Raw genomic sequence first — 16,144 nt, forward strand, 5'->3', positions numbered from 1 at the left:
TTTTGGTAAGGAGTTAGAGGGAGAGGAGAATTTCGGTATGAGTTGAGCAATCAGTCGATGGAGGAGAGGTCACCTTCTATGTGAGTGGTGCTATTTATGTTCATGTGCGGAACATGAGAGGCCTGATGTTTATGTTTCAGGTTTGGGGGTAAAACCCTGCAGGTTGTCATTGATGATGATTTTCCATCAGGGTATCAGGTAGCATGTGTGCTGCGAGACAGTGATTTACCATGAGCAGATAGTCAGTTGGGACTGAGATAGTCGAGGACCATGTTACGCCTATTTGAGTATAGTAGGGCGTATTGTAGAGGTATCAGTGGGGAATCCAGTCGAATTAATCAGTGCAATGATTTTCTATCCACGTTGGTATTGGATTGGTACGAGACTTGGAACGACTCGAGGCAGTCGTGACGAGAAGTTCTTGAGAATTTCATCTGAGGTTCAGAGTTATGAGATCGGTTAATTTCCTTAAAGGGGATTATCGGGTGTTGCGTAGCACTTTCCAGGGGCAGGTGCGTTATTGTTGGTGGAAATAGTTCGTGAGGTTGTTGATGTGTCAGATAGTGATGGTTCAAACCCTAAGTGGGGGAGAACCGGGTGGTTTATTGAGAGAACCAGAGATTTGTGCAAGAGCGGTTAGGGGTTGGATGCAGAACCTATGGCTTGAATTCATGAGATCAGGGTCATTGGTGATTAAGGAAAGGTGCAGGGCGACATAATGCATGTGATATATGTCTAAGAGAAGGATGGGTGTCCCCACGGCGGGTGGTCAATGATCAGGAATCTGATGGTGGTCAGAGTCGTCTCGAGTGGAAGGCTCGTAATGATAGTATGGGCAGTTGAGAACTTCTGGGTTGAGATATGGGTAGCAGATTATCGAGTAGCCAATTCCCGGGCTAGGATGTGTATTCTTGCTTGAATTTTTGAGCAGTAGTGGAAAGGGTTTCGGAGGATCATCAGTGTGTTCTGAAGGGTTAGCGCCTTCCTTGTATTCCAATTGAGTGTTTGGATGCACTGAAGTTGCGCATCGTGTGATATCAGAAATTATTAAGGGATTCAGAGGAAATGTATTGTCGTGAGTGTATGGTGTTGGGAGTAAGGGAATCAGTGGTTGTGGCAGGATCTTGTGATGTTCTGTTGGGATATTCCGAGGTATCCGGGTATGATACCTTTATTTCGGAGTTACTCGTAAATCTTAAGTTGAAACGACTTGTGGTGTATCAGGTATCTACGGATCTAGTGGGAGCCCTTAGAGTATGGGCATCCAGGGAGATTATTAAGAGAGTGGATCTTCGCAAGGGTGGGCATTTTGATATGTCGATTGCTTCCAGAGTCTGGAATGTGTATTCGAGTCGAGTATGGGTAGCTGCCTGTGATAGTCTGCGGAGCATGAGCTAGTGGAGTTAGAGGGTGTTGTGATACTGCGGGGAGCCGTAGTACTCACTAGGCAGAGGGTGTTGTGATACTGCGGGTAGCCGTAGTACTCACTAGTCAGAGGGTGTTGTGATACTGCGGGGAGCCGTAGTACTCACTAGTCAGAGGGTGTTGTGATACTGCGGGGAGCTGTAGTACTCACTAGTCAGAGGGTGTTGTGATACTACGAGGAGCCATAGTACTCACTAGTCAGAGGGTGTTGTGATACTGCGGGGAGCCGTAGTACTCACTAGTTAGAGGGTGTTGTGATATTGCGGGGAGCCGTAGTACTCACTATATGGCAAGAGAATGTGATGATGGAATGATCTCCAATCAGTGTATGATGTGGAAGAGTTTTGGGCTTGAGTAGCCCTAGTATTGAGTTCTGGAGCCTGGATGTTGAACCGGGGGCGAGACTGGGGTCACCGTCTCTGTCGGGAGATGCGGCGAGATGCGCAAGGGATATGCGCAGCAGAAACCAGAGATCAGAGTTGAGGCGATCCTCGGTTGGATTGTATTTTCTCGCATGAGGAAAAGAGAATTTTGTGACTTGCGCGTCCCTGGGCCGGGATAGTGATCACGGGGAGGAAGTTAGTGGGTTATTTGGATCATGATATGGGTGACCTTTGGAGGCTCAGTTGTGGAGTCAAAAGCTGACCTGGTGCTCAGTCTCGAAGAGAGATATGAGAAATGAGCTAGAGCTTATCATGATGATGTCTGAGGACACTTCAGAGTGAGCGAGCGATTCAGACGCTCGAAGACATGCTTCGGGCATGTGTATTAGATCTCGGAGGGAGTTGCGGCACGTATTTATCTTTGGTTGAGTTATCCTATATCAACAGCCATCATTAGTGCATTAGTATGCCACCCTTTGAGCTGTTGTATGGGAGGAGGTGTCGGACCCTCATTTGTTGGGGAGGGGTAGCGCATGGACCCGAGGGCCCTTGCGAGCAGATCCAGAGCATGTGTGGTACATGGAGTAGTGGCAAGGTTGGCTAGTGGTTTCCCTGGGTAAGGGAAGAGAAAGGTATGTAACCCCCGGGGGGGAGTGTTGGTTCACGTAAGTGAAAGTAGTAGTGAGAGTGGATGATTTGGAGTATGGTGGTTGAACGCTGTGTCTGTGATAGTGGTATAGAATGACAGCATGTTGGGATGTCTGCTGAGGACGCGGAAGGGGTTTCGCGGGAGTAGAGCCAAGAGTCTCAGGATGGATGCAGGGAGGGAGTCTGGGACTCCCAGCTTGATTCTGATTAGGGTATTGGATATGTACTAGTGGTTCATCCTGGGGGGATGTTGGAGGATATCATCAGTGCATCGGGTTTTTCCCAACCTGAGGGTGCTGGGAAAGTTCAGCATGCGTATGTGATTGCAAGAGGAGAACTCGTGGGAGTTGCTCTGAGATTGAAGAGTGGGTCTTTCTGTCAGCACGGAATGGATAGAGTGGGATTCGGATCGGGGATCCGATGGTTCATGGCTTTCTAGCCCTTATGGGTCGAGCGATTTTTGAGATTTGGAGTAGTGATGTATCTCGGGTAATTCTCGATTGTTGAGTGTGATTATCAGAGGGTACAGCCAGTGCCCGGTTCGAGACGGTGGTCAGGACACCGTAAGGAAAGGGAAAGCGTGTTCGAGTTTCGATGGGTATGCCTTGTGAGACCTGGTCCGATTAAGGCCAGGTGGCACGTTGTGGGAGTATTTCTGGAGTTGAGTTGCTGTAGGCTTCGAGGACGAAGCCTAATTTAAGTGGGGGAGAATTGTAACATCCCGAAATATCAAGAGTAGAGTTGAAGGGCTAAAAGAGTAAGTTGTGAAAGAGTGACTCGGCGAGTCCATGGATGGACTCGGCGAGTAGAGTCGCGACTGGGTCGCGTGCTAAGTAGCCGACTCGGCGAGTCGGTAAGGAGGACTCGGCGAGTAGGCGCTGATTTCAGAAAACCCTAATTCTCGGGGTTGAGCCCTATATAAAGAACATTATGTTTTCCTCCCAGCCTCTTTATCACCCCCTTGAGCCCCAGAAAACCCTAAATCGCGGAGAAGCACCATTGTTGAGTGGATTAGAGCTTGGAGAAGTAATTGTTGAAGGAATTTTGGGAGATTGAAGGCTTGGAGCAAGGGGCTTTGCTTGGGTTCGAATTACATTGTAGTTGGGGCATCTCTTGGAGGTAATATCTCGTTCTTGGGCTGTTGTTATGTTGTTTCTTCATTTTGGGGTTTGTGGGAACTTGTCTATGGATGTAATTGGAAGTCTAGAGGTTAGATCTGAGGTTGCTACCTCAGATCTGGAATGGAGAAGGATCAGAGAGCATGAAAGTCCCTGTGTTGGAGTGTTTTGTGGAGCCATCATGTCCCCAAACCCTAGCCCAATGTGCTAATGGCCTAGATCTCTTTGGATTCACGTAAAGTTTGCCACTTTACGTGATGGATGAGTGGTAGGAGGCTAGATCTATGTTTTGGAGCAATTGCATGGCCTGGAATACTTCTGAATGGATTCAGACCGGTGGTACTCGGCGAGTCACATGGGTGTACTCGACGAGTTGCTTGAAGATGAGCTGGGACTCGGCGAGTTGGATGAAGATGGCCTGGAACTCGGCGAGTTGTATGAACAACTCGGCGAGTAGGTTGAAGATAGCCTTAGACTCGGCGAGTCAGTTGTTGGACTCGGCGAGTCTTGTCGAAAAGTCCCAATATCTTCTGGTCGAGTCGAGAATCGGTGAGTCAAGGGATGACTCGGTGAGTTGTGTGCGAGTGGACTTAGAGTTGTTGGACTCGGCGAGTCTCGGGGTGACTCGGCGAGTTAGGTCGCGGATTGAGTGAAGTTCTGATTATAGGAACTCGGCGAGTCATAGGGTTGACTCGACGAGTAGGGTCAGTCAGGGGTTGACTTTGACTGAGGACTTGATTTTGACCAAGGGTTGACCGTTGACTTTTAGGGTTTGGTCAGCGATGTGGCCTTTGGGCCAAGAGAGGGGAAAAATAGTCTTTTACCCTTAAGAGGGTGCCATGAGAGGATTGATTCTAGTCTCGAGAGTTATATTCATGAGAGTATTTGCCTTACGTGTTAGGCGGTGGCGAGTTCGAGATTTAAGTGTGGGGATATCTGCTTTCTGCTTGCCAGGTGAGTCTTCTCACTATACTTTACCTTGAGTAGGTAACCAGAGTTATGTGACAGATTATTTGTATGCTATGTATGTTATGTGTTGTACTGCATTATTTCTATGTGATTTATGTTGTGCATGTTTTCAGAGCTGGAACCAGAGGGTTCCTAGAGTTAGAACCGGAGGGTTCACAGAGCAGGGTCCATGGACCCACAGAGTTATAGCCTCAAGTGGCTAATGTGTGTTGTGTGCGGTATTTTGGGGAACTCACTAAGCTTCGTGCTTACATTGTTTTGTTTTATGTTGTGTTGCAGGTTTCTTTCAGTATCACGGGACGGCACCGGCTTGATTGTACACACAGAGAAAGAGTCATGTTTGAGGATCCTGGTTCTCTAAACAATTGAAATGGAGTCATGTTTTTTTGTAACTCGATTATGAATGAGATTTTAAACAAGTGTTTCTAAGAATTAAACGATTATTTTTAAATGAAAAATTGTTTGAAAGTTTCGGTGTTACATATTTTTTCAGCTATCGTTATTCATATGTGAATAAAAATGAATCAAGTTTTTTCTACAGTACATTCGTTATTCACTTATGAATAAAAACTATGATTAATTTTTTTTACATTTTAAGTATCATTCATATATGAATATAGCATATACTAAACATAGTATATATTCATATTTAAATATTAGACGATTCATTCACTTGTGAATATTACATAGTATATTCACTTGTGAATATTAGATGGTATATTCACTTATGAATATTAGATAATATTTTCATATCTGAATATTACATATTATTACATGGTATATCACATGTGAATAATACATAGTATATTCACTTGTGAATATTAGATGATATATTCACATATGAATATTACACAGTATATTCACATATGAATATTACAATGTGTTTTCACAAATATATATAATTTTATATATTATTCACATATGAATAACATCTAGACTTGCATATTCGTTTTTTTGTTTTAATAATCATATACTGATTCAAGCGAGAAAACAAATTCATATATGAATATAACGTGGTAATTTAGTTTATGCATTTCATCAAACAGTTGGAGTGCATACAAGTTAACTATTTTAAAAATGTTAAAAACATCAAGTTATCAATTCCAAATCATCATATACTTCCGATTTCAACTTCAGATGCGACACCTATGTCTGATCGATTTCTCATTTTGATTTTGATTTCCGAAAATCAGATTGGGAACCTGTGAGTATCGATTATGAGTCCTTCAATGTCGACCGCGACCGCGAGTCAAGAACTCCGTTTCCAATTTCATGAACAGCGAAGAAATTCCGATTCCAACTGATTTCGTTTGCGAATCTGGGAAATTCCAGTTCCAAACTTTAACAAATCGATGAAAGTGATGAATTTGGATTGCGAATTTGTCTTGAACGACAAACCTCCCATCTACGAATATTGATGATTGATTAACAGTGGATGACATTGATGATGGTTTAGTTGAAGAAATTTGGATGATTGTTGAAGGTTGGAGGAGAAATTTTGAGGATGAACGAACTGTTATTGAAATCTCTATAGTTACGTATTTGACATTGAAGGTTATTAACATATTACAAGTTTGCCACCGTGTCTTTTTATGCTTATATAAATGAGTGGCTGAGGATGATTCCCCCATTCTCAACCTTTTTTATTTTCTCAATTGAACCCGCCTCTCTCTCTCTCTCTCTCTCTCTCTCTCTATATATATATATATATATATATATATATATATATATATATATATATATATATATATATATTAAGTGTTTATATTTATAAGAACGAAGATTATTTGGATTGTTTGTGTAAATAAAAATAACAAAACTCAATTAACTTCCGGGTATCTGTTCAAAAATTTCCTCTCTAGTTAATAATGTTTTAATCTTTTTATATTTTTTTGAAAAAACAATAATATATTTTAAGGTAGAAATACAAATAAATTTAGTAATATCAATAAACTGAATAGAAAGTGAAATCATTTGAATAATGTAACACAACAAGTTTGAAGCCTAACGCTATTAACTATGAGCAGATCCATTGTCCGCTGAACATACAAATAAAATGAGCTCATATATAATAGAGTAAAATGTAAATTGGTGCATGTGTCTCTTAAAAATTATGAATAAAATCTAAAAAGTTTTCAATTCGTATTATTAATCTACAACATAACTTTTTTGTTGTTTTGGCCCCAATCAACCACGATTTTTTTTTTATGATTTGTTCCACAAAACCTGAAATTATGAATATACCTTTTAAATATATTTCTAAAGCTTTTAGTTTAAAGTAGTTTTATTATTATACTATATATTAAAATTCTCCACCCTTAGCTACAGTAAAGTGGCTAAGGGATTGACAGGATTGGTCCTTCTATTATTTCTTTTGAACATTTTGGAAATTTGGGTTGTCTTTTGTCAAAATTCCCCCTTTTATTATGCTCTTCTTGCCCTTATATTTTGCTGATGTTGTCGCCACAAACAGTCTAGATATGGACATTTATCTGCATTGTAACTAATACGTGTCATTTTTTCATTCCCTCTTCCATTGTAACCGATACGCGTCCTTCCCACCGCCTCCACTACTTCCTACTCCTAACACGGTGTCCTCCACCGTTTCTATTCCCTAATAACATTACTCCACCACATCTCGCACCACCAATGCCTCGATACCTGAATACCAGATGCTTTCAACCAGTGTTCGTCGATTGTGCTTCCCACCCCACCGCTTCTCTCCGCCCCCTCTTCTTCATTCTTTCTAATCGCTCACTTCCACAACTTCTCACTTCTTCCGTTTTCTCCATGGGCTTCAGGAGTACCATTGTCGATCCATTCCTTTGTTCTACTTTTATTCTTCTGTCGAGTACCCTTCGCATCTTCGTTTCCCTTTTTTGGCTTCCAATCAAACCTACCAGTCACCGCTTCCACCTCCTACATCGACTATCTAATCAAATACATACACGAATGTAGACCAGATATTACTGTCTCCATGCTTCTTCTCATACGCTTTTGTATCCGTTTACACCTCTCACAAACATGGATTTTGGTTCCGTGTGTTTCGTTATTTTCGTCTTCTGCTACCATCGGTGATGGCCGACAAAAGCCCTAATATCGATTGAAATAGAAATTCAGGTTTGTTTTCTGAACTGCATAAACCATTGGTCGATACAGTTAACAAGTTGTTGCATTCATTTTCTATCTTCACGGACATCGGTTGTCCCTGCTTAAGGTTTACCACAATGGTAAATTGGTCGACCACCTTTTCTCATCATATGCCCAGGTCTTTCATAAAAGAATGATAAAACCAGATGTGGAGTTTTGATAGATTCTGCAATGACAGTAGTCAGATTAAGCACTTCTATTAATATTAATAATATTATCATCATTAAATAATACTACGCTTATTTGACCTAATTTGTTTACTTATAGTGTAATTGCTTAGTATAGTATAATTGCTTACAGTTGAGATGTCTAATTTAAGCAGTCTTCATGAAGCGTGGTTTGCTAATGAAGATGCAGTTGGTACAGCTTTTAGCATGTTGGATAATACCAATATCAAGCCACCAAAAGATGGAGAGGAAAGTTAGGGTAAAATTGTAAAGTGGTTTATGTTTCATACTTTCAGTGAAGTTTTTAGTCCTTATTTTTCTATCATTTGAAGCTGCTTTGTGAGATCTGCTTTCATATACTGAATTACTAATTTCTATTTTTTTAATGTTTTTATTGATTGTGGTAGCATACATTAGAACATGTATCAATGATACTCCTGATCGTTTTACTTTCAGACGCCCAATCCCATCTTGTGATGCTACTGTGCAGCACCTATTTTTTAGGACTGGAATGGTATTTAATTATATTTTTTAAATATTCAGAGCAACAATCTTAATTTCATAAAAAAAAAATATGATACACTATAGTTGTGGAGTTGAGTAGATGCATAATTGTAGTATTGAAGGCAAAATTAACAGTCTTGGGCATATGATGATGTTTGATAGAAATTTGTATCTGAGGTATTCAAAGTTTTGATAATTTGTAGCTCAAATTAGAAGTTTTATTATTGTATACATATAGAAGTAATATATAAGGGTTTGAACTCCTTTGTAAGTCAAATTAAGTCTATATATTTGTTTCTAAAAAAACTGATAATCGTTTAGAAATAATCTACTTTGTCACTTTTAATTTTTGGTTCAAACTCCTTTATTTCTTCCACTTTTAAATTTCGTATTTTAATTCCCACTTAATGAATATATGATAATATGACATGTGCTCATTTGCTTTACAGGATGGAAATCAAATGCTTGGTGATGATGATCAAGCTGCCTCATCTTCAAGGGAGGAATCAAATACTGAAGAAAAGGTATGTAAAATTTGACATATACATTGGTAAGATTTCTTTCCATATCCCAACATTTCTACATTCCATCAACCATTTTTTTGTGTGCGTTTCTGGGGGTCTATAACTGAACCGGAAGGACAAATATGTCAATTTCACTATGCAGAGGCAACTATGTCCAACACATAGGAAACATGTTCAATAATGATAACCACAGTTCATAATGACAACGATATTTGAAGGACCTCTATTTGTAAAGAGTAATGCATTTGTTGAAGCTTTGGAAGGGAAGGTAGTTTTTGGCATTCTTTCCAGAATCAGATAAAATAATGTGCATGTTTTTCTTGTGGTTCTCAGCATTTTCAATCATATTTTTGTTGATAGTAATGAATTAGCTGCAAATTATCAGTTAGTACCTTATTATGACAAAGAATTCCAGGCTCCTTATGTCAAATTAAAAATTAAATTATCTCTCTTTTGCATTTAGGTCATGTTATAGAGCCCTTGAGTAGCTGACTTTTTGTTCTATTGCAGTTTTACCATCTGAAGTTGACCGAATATCTTCTGGAAGGCTCCACAATCAATCAACTGTAATGTTTTCATTACATCATCAAATACCTAACACATTTTTTTGCTATATAGAAAATTAAAATCAAGAAAATCAACGATAAGAAGAAAGCATCAATGAAAGTCGAAAAGAAGCCCATCATTGAAAGGGTAAGTTTGGAAATTTCAATCCTCCATTCCTGTGTATTTTTTTCATATGGACCATTGTCTTTACTGTTGACAGGAGAAGGCAAGAAATGGAAAAGACAATGCAAAAACTAACAAAAAAACAAACTAAGACGATGGCTCACTTTGAAAGGGCAAAAAGGGAAGAGGTTGCAGCTCTTATTCAAGTTGCTTTCCAAAATTTTTTAGCTAAAGAGAAGCTCTGTCATGAACGCCATTAACTTATCAGAGTAAATTAAGCTGAAAATGTGAATTTTTTACCCAACATATGTGTTTTAAAAAGAGAATATATCTCAGTTTGTTTTTACTTTACTACATTTTTTAAGGATCATACTTTCATAGTCAACCAATTATAGCATCCTACTTCCATGACAAACGTTTAACATAATGTCTTCCATCGGTTTTCTTTGTCATTAGTGTCGAATCCAACCCCCGCGAAGCGGGGCTTCTTATCTAGTTATTAAAAAAAATTATGTCCACCAAAGCCCTCTCTCTCTCTCTCTCTCTCTCTCTCTCTATATATATATATATATATATATATATATATATATATATATATATATATTACTTATCAGAGTCATGTATTACATGAGTTAATTTAAAAAAAAATTAAATATAAAATTTTAAATATTTGAGAATTTTGAATTTATACGAAAAATAAGAAAAATATTGAATTATAAAAATTAAAGTGTTTTTTCTCTAAATTTAAACAAATAATTTATATAAATAAAATAAAGAAAATTAATGAAGCTTTAATTTACTAATTTTGAAATTACAAGAAAATTTAATTAAGGAAATTAATATGCATTTAAATACTACGTGGAATTAATAAAATAAAAAACTCATAAAATGACATGTGGAATTAAAATTAATTCAAAATAATCACAAAATGACATTTGGCAAATTGAATGAGAGTATGACAAGTGGAAAAAAAAAACCTTCATTTATTATAGTAGATATATATATATATATATATATATATATATATATATATATATATATATATATATATATCCCCCACGACCATTCACCTCTCTTCAACTTCTCCGACAATCCTCATCTTGGTTTCCAGTAAGGTTCACCGTCTTTCGATTGGGTGGACTGTTGTTTTCCTCCAGAAATTCCTTGATAATCATATGTATCCATCTATAAAATCCTTGATCGGTCTATGTATATGCCTCCATCTAAAAAAACTCTTTATAGGTCTTGGCAGGCGAGTGTTTGCCTTTCCTCCATGTATGAGCTTCTACACCTGGTTGACTCATTTGATTAATGCCTCAGTTGGGAGCTTTACTCTGCCAAGGTGCATGACATTTGCAGCCTCCTCTCTCACTAGATTCCACAAACATATTTTGAGGTATCTTTTACATCCTTAAGAAGATGATTCATCAGTGTTGAAGAATAATGGAAAAAATCAAAGATTTATGTTTCAAATTTTTGTTGGAGATATTTTAATATGATTCATCAATGTTGAAGGATAATCATTTTTTGGTTTTGGGTTAATCAGTTTTATGGTGTTAAAGTGTAATTCCTTTCTGTTTTGATTTGAAGGTTATAAACATATTTTGTAAATCAGTTTTAAAGTTAAATCGAGTTTCATGCCCCTTATTCTTTCTACTTCATTTTAAAAATATTTTTTTAATTTATCATTTGATTTTAAACATGTTTCAAGGAATGTTTGACTTCAATTAGAGGTTGATTTTGGTTGTTTGTTTATTAAAACATTTATCTTGATCTTGGTTTTGTGTGCATGTATGTTTTTGAGGTTTAGTTTTTCATTATGTGTACATCTATTTTTTTTAAGTTTCTTCTCATTATGTATGTGTTTGAGTTGCAGGTTGTTAATTTGTGTATATTTCATTGTTTGTATGTAGGAAGGTTAGTGCCTACAAATGGATATGTTTGTGTGTGCATGTGAGAAGATGTGAGAAGGTTGTTAATGATCCGAGAAGATGAACTAGGTTGTGGTGCTTGGTGGGGATACATGATGTCATCGTGTAAGAGAATTGAATTTTTTTAAGAAAGGGAGAGGGTTATATATATATATATATATATATATATATATATATATATATATATATATATATATATATATATATATTACAATCATAAGAAAATGATTCATCAATGTTGAAGAATAATGGAAAAAATCGAAGATTTGGGTTTCAACTTTGTGCTGGAGATATTTAATATGATTCATCAATGTTGAAGAATAATCATTTTTTTGGTTTAGCGTAATCAGATTATGGTGTTTGTAACGTCCCAAAAATAGTGATAAAAATTTCATTTTCAAATTCATCAATCTCATACATCATATGTCTCGTAAACATCAAAGATACAAACTATCCAAAACATGAGAGTAAAAGAAATCATAATTACGGAAACAGGAGGGGGAGAATGTTATGTCATCACACTGGGCCCTTTCATTTCGTACTGAAAGTACTTGAAACCATAAACATAATTGTAAGCACAAAGCTTAGTGAACTTCCCTATAATACCACATAAAACATACATATAAATATAACAGCACGTGGCTCTGTCGGGTCCTTATCAACCCTCGGGTTCATATCAACCCCATGTAATAGCAAGTAGTTGTGTAGCGTCCTATCAACCCCAGGTTTGTATCAACCCCTAGTCCATAATGACTATGAGCCTAATTTGGCTCCATGCATATATCATACAATCATATCAATAATAGTCACATAGTCACATACATCCTACACATATGAATCAGTGGATCGGTATTGGTGCCTTCCACCCACTAGTGTGGTGAGAAGACTCGCCTCATAGAAAATGCTCTACTGCTACTGCTCTCACTGACAGAGTACCGATGGTACGCACCACCTAGTTAGTGAAACCAAATAAACTTTGAGCTCTTCCTCCAAAATAGGTGTTTGACCAAAAGCCAAATCAAGTCAAAGGTCAATGGTCAAATTCAACCGCCACGTCATGGCCCCCTAGTAACAGTCAGTCGCGATTTTCCCCACCGCCACGCCGTGGGCACTGGGTTTTCAGTTGCTTAATATATTAAGTTGTTTTCTTCGATCCCAAAGGCTCCAAATTTCAGATCTGGTATGAAACAATGTCTAGAAGGATAAAGTTTCCAACTTTACCCGATAAAACCATCCACAAGGTCAAAACCTCAAACCCTAGATTCAAAGGAGCTAAATATGACATAACTTTCCTCATTAAGCACTTATTCCAACAATTCCATAGCTCATTTACTCTAGAACAGATTCTAATACCTAATCCAACATAAAAGTTGGTGCTTTATAGACATGCATGTCCAATGCATGTCTTGAAGTCATAATGAGCCAAAAAGAGGGTTTTTCCATGCAAATCCCATGCATGGCTCAAAACCCAACAAGAAACCAGATCCAAACCAATACTCATACCCAAAGTCCCATAGATTCATAAAGTTGCAAGATTTATGAGATCTCGTCATTCTAACTCAAAAAACATGAAGCTTAAGGGACAAAACATAAGATCTAGCATTCTATTTTGATAAAAACCGAGTCTTGGACACTTACAAAGGTCCAAAAGATTGCTAACACAAAGGATGAGGAATAGCTTGTTGAGTCTTATCTCACTTCTTCTTCTTCTTTCTTCCTTCCAAGGCTTCAAAAACACCAACAAAGGCTCAAAATGAGAGGGGGGGGGGATTTCGGGTTTCACAGTTTTGATGGAGGCTGAGGGTGAGAAAACTCTAGCCTCCTCATTCCTTTAAATAAGGAGTAAAACCCGGAAAATAGGATTTCTCATTTGCCAGCTGCCACGTCGTGGCGGCTTAAATAAACTACGCGTGCTGACCTTGACTTTCCACATTGTGGTGCCTCCCCACCACGTCGTGGCGATCCTATAAAATGCCAAATTTGCAAAATATAAAGTACAACGGGATCTGGATATTACAGTGTTAAAGTGTAACTCCTTCTGTTTTGAGTTGAAGATTTTAAACGTATTTTGTAAATCGGTTTTAAAGTTAAATTGAATTTCATGCCCCTTATTCTTTCTACTTGATTTTAAACAGATTTTTTCAATTTATCATTTGATTTGAAACATGCTTTAAGGAATTTTTTATTACAATCAGAGTTTGATTTTGGTTGTTTGTGTATTAAAACTTTGATCTTGATCTTGGTTTTATGTGCATGTGTGTTTTTAAGGTTAAAATTTTCATTGTGTGAATGTAGTATTTTTTTAGGTTTTTTCTCATTATATATGTGTTTGAGTTGTAAGTTGTTAAATTTGTGTACATTTCTTTGTCTATATGTGAGAATCTTAGTGCCTACCAACGGATATGCTTTTGTTTGCATGTTAGTAGGTTGTTAATGATCCGAGAAGATGAACTAGGTGGTGGTGCTTGGTGGGGATACATGATATCATCGTGTAAGGGGAGAGTATTTTGAGAGAGAGAGAGAGTAATGTATTGTGGGGATGGATATTTTTTAATTAAACAAAACATTAAAACAAATAGAAAAAATAAAGTAAAAGATATAATAATCAGTTCAAGTTTGTTAGAGATCAAATCCATAAAAAAATATTGTACATTAGATTATTGGTGCACGTTGAAAAAATTTTGAACTTTATTTACAGCTTTTCTATATATTGTTGGATCGGAACCTACCATGTGTATAATACTGCACACACACACATACACACACACACACACACACACATATATATATATATATATATATATATATATATATATATATATTTGTATTGTAAAAATCGGCCTAGGCGGCCTCTTACGGTCTACGATTAATGCTAGTCGGTCGAGTTAGGCGGAGTTGGTCACGGGTGGGCCTATGCAATCTAAACGGTCTAAGCCGGTAAAAAAGTCACACGGTTAAAATTTCAAAAACAAAATCCCCATTTAGTCAATTTTATGATATTGGGTGAATAAATTATGATGATTGATGACTAAGGCCCTGTATGATATGCGTCAAACCAAATCAGGTCAGACATTTTTTGCTGACTCGGTCAACTGAAGGTTTTTGATAAACAAATTTTGGGTGTATGACTCGTAAATCAAGGTATGGCTGAGAAAGAAGTTGGCATATGGCTAACTGAGAAAGGAAGCAAGGCTTTCCAATAGTACCATTGCCTTTGGATAAAAATTAGTTGCTCAGCAAAGGAAAAGGGTGTAATGGGAATCAAACCCATGAACTCACACTCACAAGTTATAACGTCCGTGTTTCTGGCTATGCATTAGTATGATAATTTAATAGTTAGGGTCAACAATTGTAATCTATTTTGACGTAATGAAGAGGGATTATTTGAGTATTAGTTGAATTATGTGATTTTTTGTGCATTATACTTGCTATTAATGATGTAATAAAAAATAATAAAAATAAGCGTCAAAAATAAAATAATAGATAGACCCAATATCTTTAAAAAAAAGTCTAAGTAGTCGTAACAAGGATTTCAGGGATATAAGGAACGCTGAAATCCGACTCATAACGAAGAAGTTATGACCCGACAAAGTTTTGCGACAAAACCGACATGACGCGGTATGACTGAAACATCCCAAAAATATAGTCCAAAATTTTCGTTTTTAATTATTCATAAAAACCATAAATACCAGTCATCATCTCATAAAAACATAATTATTATATCTCAAATCATCACAACAAAATAGTGTATCAAGATCATGTGTCAAAATATCAGAGTCTAGACATCCCAGGCTGAATCAATGGTGTGTGCACTGCAATCATCCCGAGCTCTTCCCCTTGTTACCAGAAGTACATGAAACCAAAACTGAAAACTATAAGCCCAAATCTTAGTGAGTCTCCCCAAACTACCACATACCATACACGTATAACATGCAACTAAGAGATACGGGCCCCGCCCACACTCATGGAGATACGGGTCCCGCCCACACTCCGCTAACTAGAAGATATGGACCTTGCCCCCACTCCGTCGGCTATGAGATATGGGCCCCGCCCACACTCAGCTACTAAGAGATACGGGCCCCACCCACACTCAGCTACTAAACATACATACAAGTATCACACAAACAACAAGTATAACTAAATCTATCAATCATTCATATATACATACTCAACTAAAGCTATGAGATACGGGCCCCACCCACACTCGGCTAATTGGGAGATACGGGCCTCGCCCACACTCGGGTACTAATCATACATATACGGGCCGACCTTGATGTCTTCGACCCATTCTACTATAGGAAAACTCACCTCTGAATCTGGCTGCTGAAATCTCGTGTGAGGAATCTCTAATGGCTGCTCCAATCGACTCCCCAGCTATCATCATCACAATAAGCACTTAATCAGAAACTGATAATTCTTCTAAGGGTAAATAACCATTTTACCCCTGGTCAAAGTCAACATTATGGGTTGACCAACTCACCGAGTCGACCTATCAACTCACCGAGTTCTTTAACTCAACAGTCCTGAGATCGCAACCCAACTCGCCGAGTCGTCCCCCGACTCGTCGAGTTCTATCGGGCTGCTCATCATCACGATTTAGCGAATCAACTTGTCGAGTCCCTTCATAGACTCGTTGAGTTCTATCTTAAGCTGAAA

At 37.8% G+C, this 16,144-nt stretch overlaps 1 long non-coding RNA gene across 8 annotated transcripts; it reads left to right on the forward strand.

Moving 5' to 3' along the window:
* The first annotated feature begins 7,067 nt into the window (after nt 1–7,067).
* LOC145064770 (uncharacterized) lies at nt 7,068–11,619 on the forward strand. 8 transcript variants are annotated; one of them, XR_013688074.1, is made up of 5 exons: nt 7,068–8,374; nt 8,814–9,581; nt 9,655–9,745; nt 10,800–10,953; nt 11,471–11,619. It is a non-coding gene; the product is annotated as an uncharacterized LOC145064770 (long non-coding RNA). The 8 variants fall into 8 exon arrangements; XR_013688075.1 differs by lacking the exons at nt 10,800–10,953; nt 11,471–11,619 and having other exon boundaries at nt 7,068–7,663; nt 8,016–8,119; nt 8,317–8,374; nt 9,655–10,078; XR_013688072.1 differs by lacking the exons at nt 10,800–10,953; nt 11,471–11,619 and having other exon boundaries at nt 8,814–9,156; nt 9,399–9,581; nt 9,655–10,078.
* Nucleotides 11,620–16,144: the final 4,525 nt, after the last annotated feature.

This window comes from Lactuca serriola, chromosome 7, assembly GCF_051521515.1.
Source record: "Lactuca serriola cultivar US96UC23 chromosome 7, Lser_US96UC23_V15, whole genome shotgun sequence".
NCBI classification, from domain to species: Eukaryota; Viridiplantae; Streptophyta; class Magnoliopsida; order Asterales; family Asteraceae; genus Lactuca; species Lactuca serriola.